We start from the raw sequence: 11,127 nt of genomic DNA on the forward strand, positions 1-11,127 counted from the left end.
TGAAGACATTTATTTTCATGCTTAGAGTGGCCACTAAAGTATCTGATTAATTTAAAATATATTTGTGTCGCAAACAATTTTTTATACATTCTGAAATGAAATATCGGCTTGGGGCGTAAGATGTGGCCTTATAGCCATTTACAATCTATTAGGCCTACGCTTTTTGGCCTAGCTACCTATCTGACAATGAAGGCAGTTATTTTATAGACATGAGCATCGATTTATTGACTGCCCTTTTGTAAGTAAAGAAAATCTATATGCTTCTCATATTTTGGTTAATATTTATTCATATTTGATTTAGATCATGTAATCATTGTGTTTTAGCTGGATGAGAAGAACCAACATTTTTTGGTTTCTAAGTGGGTATCCTGTTTGGACCACAAAGATTTTCAACATGATTTACGGTTATTCCAAAAATAGTCTGATCCTGCCAAGATGTGGTACAAGACATTACAGTTCATTTTAATGGAGAGCTCAAACAAAATTACCATATTAAGCATACATTTACAGGGGCAATCTGCAACCATTTAGCACACAGCAGCACATACAAAACTTCATAAACCACATGTGAGCCTCTGACCACAAGATGTCCCTGTTTGACTTCAAGGATAAGCAGGGCCCACTGATCTAAGGGCCCTGCAGTAAACTCACTCAGCTGATGAATCATGCACACCATTATCAGAAGTATACTGATAGTGCTATTAAGAAGCTCCATAGCAGCTATATCAGTTTGTCAACAATATTTGTGTACATTTCAAAAGTATAGGGGTGCACTCTCACACAGTTTGACTGGGATGAGAAAAATATGTTTGGATCCCAAATTTGTGCAGGTAATTTTTCTGCAGAGTTTGCATAAACACCTTAGATTGATATTTTTTTTTGCCATTTATAACCATGTAGTAGAATATATCTCTTTCTTATTTTTCGGTGCCTCTATATTCTAGATGTATTCTATTATATTTATTCAGCATGATACAAAACAACAGTTATGCAAGTTGTTAGGTTCTAAATAAATGTATGAAACATTTATCCAACAATAGGCTACACTACATGCACATTCATTAGCAGAAACTTTTAAATGTATACATTTGCTTTAAAATGGATTTTTCTATATAGCTTTGTCAATTACAATGGTGATAGACCAAGGGATTGTTCAGTCAATATCCAATCATTGTAAAGGCGTATTCATCTGTGAGTCAGCTGCATCCTCCAATTTCTGCACAGCCTTGTCTTGCAAAGCTCTATGAGTTTCCCTTTATATGTCTTAAACAAAGGTGAAAAAAGAGCTCTCATTATTTTAGTGAGTATCTATGAATGGGTGGCAGTGTTCATCCTTCTTAAATGGCTGATTCAATGTCAGGTTGATGATCCCATCGTCAATGTGACACTGAGGACCATTTTCCTTTGGAAAGCTAGCGATTCCTTAAGATAATATCTATTGTTTGCTCATCTCTGCGCTCTCAATGACCTGCCTGTCCTCAGGGCCTGCCTATAATCAGATTCAGCCAGCCCAGCAGTAGAGGTAGCAGTTCAGGCCTTGTGCAGCAGGGGCCTTGTGTGCTGATTCTGCCTACTTGCCCCCACACTCTCTGTTGACCTCAAGCCTAAGCTCGAAAAACTTCCCACAGTCATTCCACCACTGTCTCCCTCTTAGAAATTTAAATGTGCACTGTTTGGCTACTGTGGGCTTTAAACTTAGATCATCTGGGTGACTACCACTAGAGAGCCCTAACCCATCATACATCCTGCACCAATAGCAGATCTACATTCTTTAAAAAAACGTTCCTACAGTATCTAGAACCTAAAAGGTTTCTCTGACTGTCCCCATAGGGGAAACCCTTTGAATAACTATTTTTTGTTCCAGGTAGAACCCTTCCCACAAAGGGTTTTACATTTACAGTGGGGAGAACAAGTATTTGATACACTGCTGATTTTGCAGGTTTTCCAAAGTATGTAGAGGTCTGTAATTGTTATCATAGGTATACTTCAACTGTGAGAAAAGGAATCTAAAACAAAAATCCAGAAAATCACATTGCATGATTTTTAAATAATTGATTTGCATTTAACTCAAAAGGGTTCTACCTGGAACCAAAAAAGGGTTGTACTTGGAACCAAAAAGGGTTCTCCTATGGGGACAGCTGAAGAACCCTTTTGGATCCCTTTTTCTAAGAGTCTAGGACGGTCTGTCAGGGTGATATGGATTAAAAAAATAACTTTCTTGGCAGAGAGCAGGTACAGTTTGCTTGTTTCTTGGGTAACCTATTACCAAGGGGTTAGGGAAATCCCCACCTATCCCTTGTAGTGGGGAGTTTTTAGTTACAACGTTGGTGCCCCCAGACCTAAAGTTATGTATGTGTCTTGGTGTGGATGCCCAGGGACAGGTATGATATGGGTAGGGTGGCGGGATGGCTGAACTCTCTCAACTGAAGACAATGTAATAAAGTGGTGTAATTTGAGAGCATGGCGGTGTCTGTTTCTTATGACATGTCTCTCTCGGACCAAGAGTCAGAGGATTCATCAGAGGATTGTTCCACTATCAGGAACGAAGGGTTCTTGTCATTTAATTTCTTATACCCAAGCTATATTTTAACATGTTCCTTTACTGAGTTAGTCTCCGCCAGAACCCCAAGCTAAATCTGCTGTAACAATGCACATAGGTTCACAATAATTTTCACAATAATTCCAAATAGGTCCTGCTTATGTCTGAATTATCCAATAAACGTTCAACCAATTAAAGTTGAGCTCAGCCTCTGAGAGCCCCTCGAGGTACTCTACCTTAACCAAGTCCATGGCTGTTCTCAGAGGTTCTTATATGGAACAAAGATCCATAATTCCTACTTACAGAGAGATATTTGTACACTCCCTGTATTAATGTTCTTGATTTGATTATACACTCTCAATTGTGTGCAGTCAATTCTCATGTTTGCAGCGAAGTCAGCATCTTTGGGCACAATCCCATCCTTCTTTGACTAGGCTATTGAAAAAGGGAATTATGTGCAGTGCAATCACTGATTCATGGTCAATTTCCTTAACTCTGATTTTATTTGGTTTGTCAACGTTTAGGTGGCAGATGATGGCCCATTGACCCAGTCTAAAGGAGGTCTGAATCAGCCCACAACTATTCCGCATGACAGTGTAAGCACTCGTGTGCATGATGTTTGCCACAACCTACCAATCCGACACACCAAATCCTTCTCAGATTGACTAAACCTCCCTGATCTATAAAGGTTCTGACAGGTAGACCAGACTGACTAGCAAGAGTTCCATGGGCACAGTTTTTCAAAAGTTACCTATCCAAATTTCAAATCAAATCAAATCAAATTTTATTTGTCACATACACATGGTTAGCAGATGTTAATGCGAGTGTAGCGAAATGCTTGTGCTTCTAGTTCCGACAATGCAGTAATAACAAGTAATCTAACTAACAATTCCAAAACTACTGTCTTGTACACAGTGTAAGGGGATAAAGAATATGTACATAAGGATATATGAATGAGTGATGGTACAGAGCAGCATAGGCAAGATACAGTAGATGGTATCGGGTACAGTATGTACAAATGAGATGAGTATGTAAACAAAGTGGCATAGTATAGTATAAAGTGGCTAGTGATACATGTATTACATAAGGATACCGTCGATGATATAGAGTACAGTATATACGTATGCATATGAGATGAATAATGTAGGGTAAGTAACATTTATATAAGGTAGCATTGTTTAAAGTGGCTAGTGATATATTTACATCATTTCCCATCAATTCCCATTATTAAAGTGGCTGGAGTTGAGTCAGTGTCAGTGTGTTGGCAGCAGCCACTCAGTGTTAGTGGTGTCTGTTTAACAGTCTGATGGCCTTGAGATAGAAGCTGTTTTTCAGTCTCTCGGTCCCAGCTTTGATGCACCTGTACTGACCTCGCCTTCTGGATGATAGCGGGGTGAACAGGCAGTGGCTCGGGTGGTTGATGTCCTTGATGATCTTTATGGCCTTCCTGTGACATCGGGTGGTGTAGGTGTCCTGGAGGGCAGGTAGTTTGCCCCCGGTGATGCGTTGTGCAGACCTCACTACCCTCTGGAGAGCCTTACGGTTGAGGGCGGTGCAGTTGCCATACCAGGCGGTGATACAGCCCGCCAGGATGCTCTCGATTGTGCATCTGTAGAAGTTTGTGAGTGCTTTTGGTGACAAGCCGAATTTCTTCAGCCTCCTGAGGTTGAAGAGGCGCTGCTGCGCCTTCTTCACGATACTGTCTGTGTGAGTGGACCAATTCAGTTTGTCTGTGATGTGTATGCCGAGGAACTTAAAACTTGCTACCCTCTCCACTACTGTTCCATCGATGTGGATAGGGGGGTGTTCCCTCTGCTGTTTCCTGAAGTCCACAATCATCTCCTTAGTTTTGTTGACGTTGAGTGTGAGGTTGTTTTCCTGACACCACACTCCGAGGGCCCTCACCTCCTCCCTGTAGGCCGTCTCATCGTTGTTGGTAATCAAGCCTACCACTGTTGTGTCGTCCGCAAACTTGATGATTGAGTTGGAGGCGTGCGTGGCCACGCAGTCGTGGGTGAACAGGGAGTACAGGAGAGGGCTCAGAACGCACCCTTGTGGGGCCCCAGTGTTGAGGATCAGCGGGGAGGAGATGTTGTTGCCTACCCTCACCACCTGGGGGCGGCCCGTCAGGAAGTCCAGTACCCAGTTGCACAGGGCGAGGTCGAGACCCAGGGTCTCGAGCTTGATGACGAGCTTGGAGGGTACTATGGTGTTGAATGCCGAGCTGTAGTCGATGAACAGCATTCTCACATAGGTATTCCTCTTGTCCAGATGGGTTAGGGCAGTGTGCAGTGTGGTTGAGATTGCATCGTCTGTGGACCTATTTGGGCGGTAAGCAAATTGGAGTGGGTCTAGGGTGTCAGGTAGGGTGGAGGTGATATGGTCCTTGACTAGTCTCTCAAAGCACTTCATGATGACGGATGTGAGTGCTACGGGGCGGTAGTCATTTAGCTCAGTTACCTTAGCTTTCTTGGGAACAGGAACAATGGTGGCCCTCTTGAAGCATGTGGGAACAGCAGACTGGTATAGGGATTGATTGAATATGTCCGTAAACACACCGGCCAGCTGGTCTGCGCATGCTCTGAGGGCGCGGCTGGGGATGCCATCTGGGCCTGCAGCCTTGCGAGGGTTAACACGTTTAAATGTCTTACTCACCTCGGCTGCAGTGAAGGAGAGACCGCATGTTTTCGTTGCAGGCCGTGTCAGTGGCACTGTATTGTCCTCAAAGCGGGCAAAAAAGTTATTTAGTCTGCCTGGGAGCAAGACATCCTGGTCCGTGACTGGGCTGGATTTCTTCCTGTAGTCCGTGATTGACTGTAGACCCTGCCACATGCCTCTTGTGTCTGAGCCGTTGAATTGAGATTCTACTTTGTCTCTGTACTGGCGCTTAGCTTGTTTGATAGCCTTGCGGAGGGAATAGCTGCACTGTTTGTATTCGGTCATGTTACCAGACACCTTGCCCTGATTAAAAGCAGTGGTTCGCGCTTTCAGTTTCACACGAATGCTGCCATCAATCCACGGTTTCTGGTTAGGGAATGTTTTAATCGTCAATGTTGTTATCTGACGCAATACGAAACATCTCCCAGTCCACGTGATGGAAGCAGTCTTGGAGTGTGGAGTCAGCTTGGTCGGACCAGCGTTGGACAGACCTCAGCGTGGGAGCCTCTTGTTTTAGTTTCTGTCTGTAGGCAGGGATCAACAAAATGGAGTCGTGGTCAGCTTTTCCGAAAGGGGGGCGGGGCAGGGCCTTATATGCGTCGCGGAAGTTAGAGTAACAATGGTCCAAGGTCTTTCCTCCCCTGGTTGCGCAATCGATATGCTGATAAAATTTGGGGAGTCTTGTTTTCAGATTAGCCTTGTTAAAATCCCCAGCTACAATGAATGCAGCCTCCGGATAAATTGTTTCCAGTTTGCAGAGAGTTAAATAAAGTTCGTTCAGAGCCATCGATGTGTCTGCTTGGGGGGGGATATATACGGCTGTGATTATAATCGAAGATAATTCTCTTGGTAGATAATGCGGTCTACATTTGATTCTATCGGATAGGATTAAATGCATAGAAATTTAATGAATAGGACGGGTCTTTATTGAGCCTGGTTCTGACCTCAATAAACCACATGGACTCAGACCAGCAATCCACACAATAGTTTTTTTTTGACTAAGCAGATATATTAATAAAGACCATGGGACATCATACCACACATTACTGTGAAGTATGAAAATTACAAAACAATGAAACAAATATTTCCAAGGCATAGATAACAACTTTTGTGGCACTGTATATATTTTCATATATCCATTTTAATGGTGCAATATAAAAGTCTACAGAAGTTACTCCCTATCTTAGACAATGGAAATTCAAACCAGCTGGTGCAGGACTAAGCATTAGCCTGCATTGGTTTGTTGTGTGAGGGGCATGTTCAAATCTTGTTATGATACAGTGGTGTAAACATTTATGGCCTCAGGGATGTACTCATTAAATGGCATTATTTGCTTTAACAGTTACCAGAGTGAACTCTGCAGTGTTTAATTGGATTAATTGGTGAACAGTTGAGGGGGTGTCTCATTTAGAAGCAGGGGTCCTTGCCCAATAACGCCTCATTTATTTGTTTACCTGATTAACATAGTTAAAAGCCCATGATCCCAGACATGCCATTTATAGACATAACTCAGGGGTGAGACTGAGACTATCTGCCCCTGGTATTTTCATAGTTTCAGCGGGACCGCTCCCCCCTGCAGGAGTGGGGGTATATTATTTACTTTGGAGATTCCAATATGGACATTTCTTAAGAAGGCTTTTCATTAATTCTTGTGCTTACAAGTTCATAATTGGATCAATCAAAAGCATTCCGATAACTTTTTAAAGTAACACTTTCTTCCAACCGCCTTTGTTTAATGAATCTATATTGCGTTCTACTGCACCCAAATCGCACTACAATGTAAGACTTCTTATAACAAATCATAACAACTCATGGGCTTTTATAACATGACATTGGTAGTTCAAAGTGTTACAAATATGTTACAAATATGTTACAAATATGTTATGCAAAAAACAGCTAGCCTACACACCGTTTGCTTGAAATGTATAATCTATAACACCGTAACTGACTAATACAAAGTGAAGAAGGGATGTGCAAAAGAGGAGGTGGGCCAAGTCAAACAAGGCCATCAGAAACAATTTTAGCACCTTTTTGTTAAATAAGAGCCCATTGTCCTCTACAGGATTACATCAGCATGTTCATCAGGGAGGCCATTGTAGCAACAATAAGAGCAGTCAGCCACCCCACCCTCCCCGAAGATTATTTGACAGACCCTCATAGTCTCAGACAGACATGAGTACCCATCCCCCCCCAAGGAGCTATGCACATTACGGCCCTACACAGACCTCCTAGCCATTGGATGAGGAGAGAGGGAGCCAAATCCTCTCTATATACACTACCGTTGAAAAGTTTGGGGTCACTTACAAATGTCCTTGTTTTTTGAAGAAAATCTAATTTTATGTCCATTAAAATAACATAAAATTGATCAGAAATACAGTGTAGACATTGTTAATGTTGTAAATGACTATTGTTGCTGGAAATGGCTGATTTTTTATGGAATATCTACATAGACGTACAGAGGCCCATTATCAGCAACCTTCACTCCTGTGTTCCAATGGCACGTTGTGTTAGCTAATCCAAGTTTATAATTTTAAAAGGCTAATGGATCATTAGAAAACCATTTAGCAAGTATGTTAGCACAGCTGAAAACTGTTGTGGTGATTAATAAAAGAAGCAATAAAACTTGTCTTCTTTAGACTAGTTGAGTATCTGAGTATCTGAGAAATTAAGGCTATTCCATGCAAGAAATTGCCAAGAAACTGAAGATCTCGTACAACCCAGTGTACTACTCCCTTCACAGAACAGTGCAAACTGGCACTAACCAGAATAGAAAGAGGAGTGGGAGGCCCCGGTGAACAACTAAGCAAGAGGACAAGTACATTAGAATGTCTAGTTTGAGGAACAGACTCCTCACAAGTCCTCAACTGGCAACGTCAACAGTGGAGAGGCGACTCCGGGATGCTTGCCTTCTAGGCAGAGTTGCAAAGAAAAAGCCATATCGCAGACTGGCCAATAAAAATAAAATATTAAGATGGGCAAAAGAACACAGACACTGGACAGAGGAATTCTGCCTAGAAGGCCAGCATCACAGTCGTCTCTTCATTGTTGACGCTGAGACTGGTGTTTTGTGGGTACTATTTAATGAAGCTGTCAGTTGAGGACTTGTGAGGCGTCTGTATAAACTTGGATTGGCTAACACAACGTGCTGTTGGAACACAGGAGTGACAGTTGCTGGTAATGGGCCTCTGTACGGCTATGTAGATATTCCATTAAAAAATCTGCCATTTATAGCTACAATAGTCATTTACAACATTAACAATGTCTACACTGTATTTCTGATCAATTTTATGTTATTTTAATGGATATAAATGTGTTTTTATTTTAAAAAACAAGGACATTTCTAAGTGACCCCAAACTTTTGAAAGGTAGTTAATGTTGATATTCAACCCCACCACATGCAGACTTTGAGCATGTTGAGAAAGGAGGAAAACTTTAAACACACTCAACCATAGCCAGTGATCCTTGGGGGGTAAGCATTTTAGGGAGGAGCCTTGTACCCCCTGTGTCTGTCTTTCTGTCTGTCTTTAACTGCAAAGCTGACAACGTGCCTGCTGGAAAAGTTGTTTTACTACACTGCCATTGCTATGAGTAGTCTCCAGAGCCTTAGGTAAGGTATAGTCCTTTGCATTAACTAACACAGTTGTTGCTGTATCTGGAACCATCACAGCCTGAGCATTAGTAAATGCTTTCCAGCCGTTTGACTTCTGATGTCTTATTCAGGTTTTCATTTCGCTAAGCTTCCTTGAGAAACAAAGAAGGGATTTCCTCTCAAACAGACAGATGGTGGCAGTACCAAGTACTCCTGGTACTAGTCTAATCAGAAAAAACATCAGTCAGAGATATAAACGATTGACTACCTGAGCCAACCCAGCCACGTGATAATTTAAAAAATCAGTAACATGAGACCAGAGTACATCTCATCTTCGTTTTCTCAGGCATGTTTTGGTGCTAGGCAGAAAGAAGGCGGTACTAGTACACTTTTCCGTGTGCTTATTGACACCATGCTGCCGCTCTCACCTTCCATTCTGAGAAGAAGATCTGTTTCTGAATACTACCACCACACAAGTGTGGAATTTGGAAGATTTGATTTACTTCTTTACTCGTATTTCCTATTGATGTTGTTTATATTTTTTCAAAAGGGTGGACAGAATTTTTGATATATGTATTGGCCGTCGTATTCGTCAACTTATTCAAATGTAGTGCTTGGACAAATGTAGTTCTCAACTGGATATATTCTATATGAACCAGGGGGGTTGGTAAGAAAGGCGCTTTATTTCTCCACAAAAGAAGTACCCTCTCTATTGACTGTGTCCATGACAGAGGGCTTTTTATGTCTTGTTGAATAAAAACAACAAAAGATAGAAAGTCCAATTACTTCATGAGTCAACCTTAAAAAAAAAGGGCACAGTCAACCTATACAAAAAGAAAGGCAAAAGGCAAACAAAAAAGAAAATAACTAAAATCCTTAAACTTGTTTAGATGATGCACTCTGACGGATGCAAACTTTTGTGAGTAGAGACAACATGTCTTCCCTAGCCATGTCCTCATCTATTACTCTCTCTCTCTCTCTCTCTCCCTCTTTCTCTTCTCTCTCTCTCTGTCCCCCTAACCCCTACCCCCCACACACTCCTTACCAGGGACCATCCCCCACGTGAGCAGACACTGAAGCCCACAGATAAGTGACGGGCGTGTCCCTATTTAGTGTAACAATAGCACATCCAAACATTAAGTAATCTATAGCTAATTTCAGAGCAGCAGGTTTGGACGGTGCATACATCAGCTGACAAGACGTGTGGAGCTGTTCTTGCATTTTATGAATCAACAGGAGGCATTTGTGAGTGTGTGTGTGTGTGTGTGTGTGTGTGTGTGTGTATGTGTGTGTGTATGTGTACGGGTTTGTGTGAAAGTAAGTGAGGGCCCTGTCCATCCTGTCGCACAATAAACAGTTTGTTTCCCAGGAGCACCCCTCATGTTCCTGTTGTTGGCTACGTCGCTGATCACTGGGAAACGTCCTGGCCTCTATTGTCCAGGGGTCAGGGGTCACAGGATGCTTCTAAAGGCCCAAAGGGGGAGGTGAGAGGTTGGATGTGAAGCATGATAAAGAGCCTTCCCCTCTAGAGAAAAGAAAACATTAAAATGTACTCTTCTTGCTCTCTTGTCTTTCTCTCTTTTATTCTGAAACACTGTTATTTCAAGAGTTTTGTTCAAACTAAAGTAGAGTTTCTGGTTAGAATAGAACGTCTGACCATTTCTTAATAAACTTCCTGACTTTACTGCCTTTAGTTATTTTCTCATCTGAGTAGAACACTCTTCCCTCTTCGCGTTCTATGTATGTCTTAATTAGGTACTTCAATATAGTGATTTCCTTCAAAGGGGGACATAGTATACATGCTTTCCCACAAAAGTATGGGAATTACATTTTGACCAAATTGGAGGTAATGCAGATCATTAAATAGAAAAAACAACTAAGAAAGGACTGCTTGTGTCTTGGGTTCTCTAGCATACAATGCTGCTTATACCTCAGCTACAGAACGACAGGCCTGGCAAAGTCTATACTGGAAGGTCCTGTCTGAAAATCATGCTGAATAGTTGATAAATTAACAGCTTTATCAACAGAATATTAAATACAATGTGTGACATTGTGCATACAAAGCTCGTTTTTGAATCTCGTAGTACGACTTGGAATTGTACATACAAAGAAGAAGCAGACAACCATTACAAAAATCGAAGAAATGTCTCAGACTTGCTCTCTCTTGAAACTGCTATGCTTTGCAAAATTAAAGTTGATGCACAGCAGCTGCACAGTAACTGCTTGCGGTCATGCATACCTATATACAGTATGATAATGTAATGATCTCTCCCAATAATTTGCATTTATCTAAACAATAACACATCATCCTCCCAGACCTTTCTTCAAGCTGAGGCATATG

The sequence above is a fragment of the Oncorhynchus mykiss genome, chromosome 6 (genome assembly GCF_057628025.1).
Source record: "Oncorhynchus mykiss isolate SJ-2025 chromosome 6, ASM5762802v1, whole genome shotgun sequence".
In the NCBI taxonomy this organism is placed as follows: domain Eukaryota; kingdom Metazoa; phylum Chordata; class Actinopteri; order Salmoniformes; family Salmonidae; genus Oncorhynchus; species Oncorhynchus mykiss.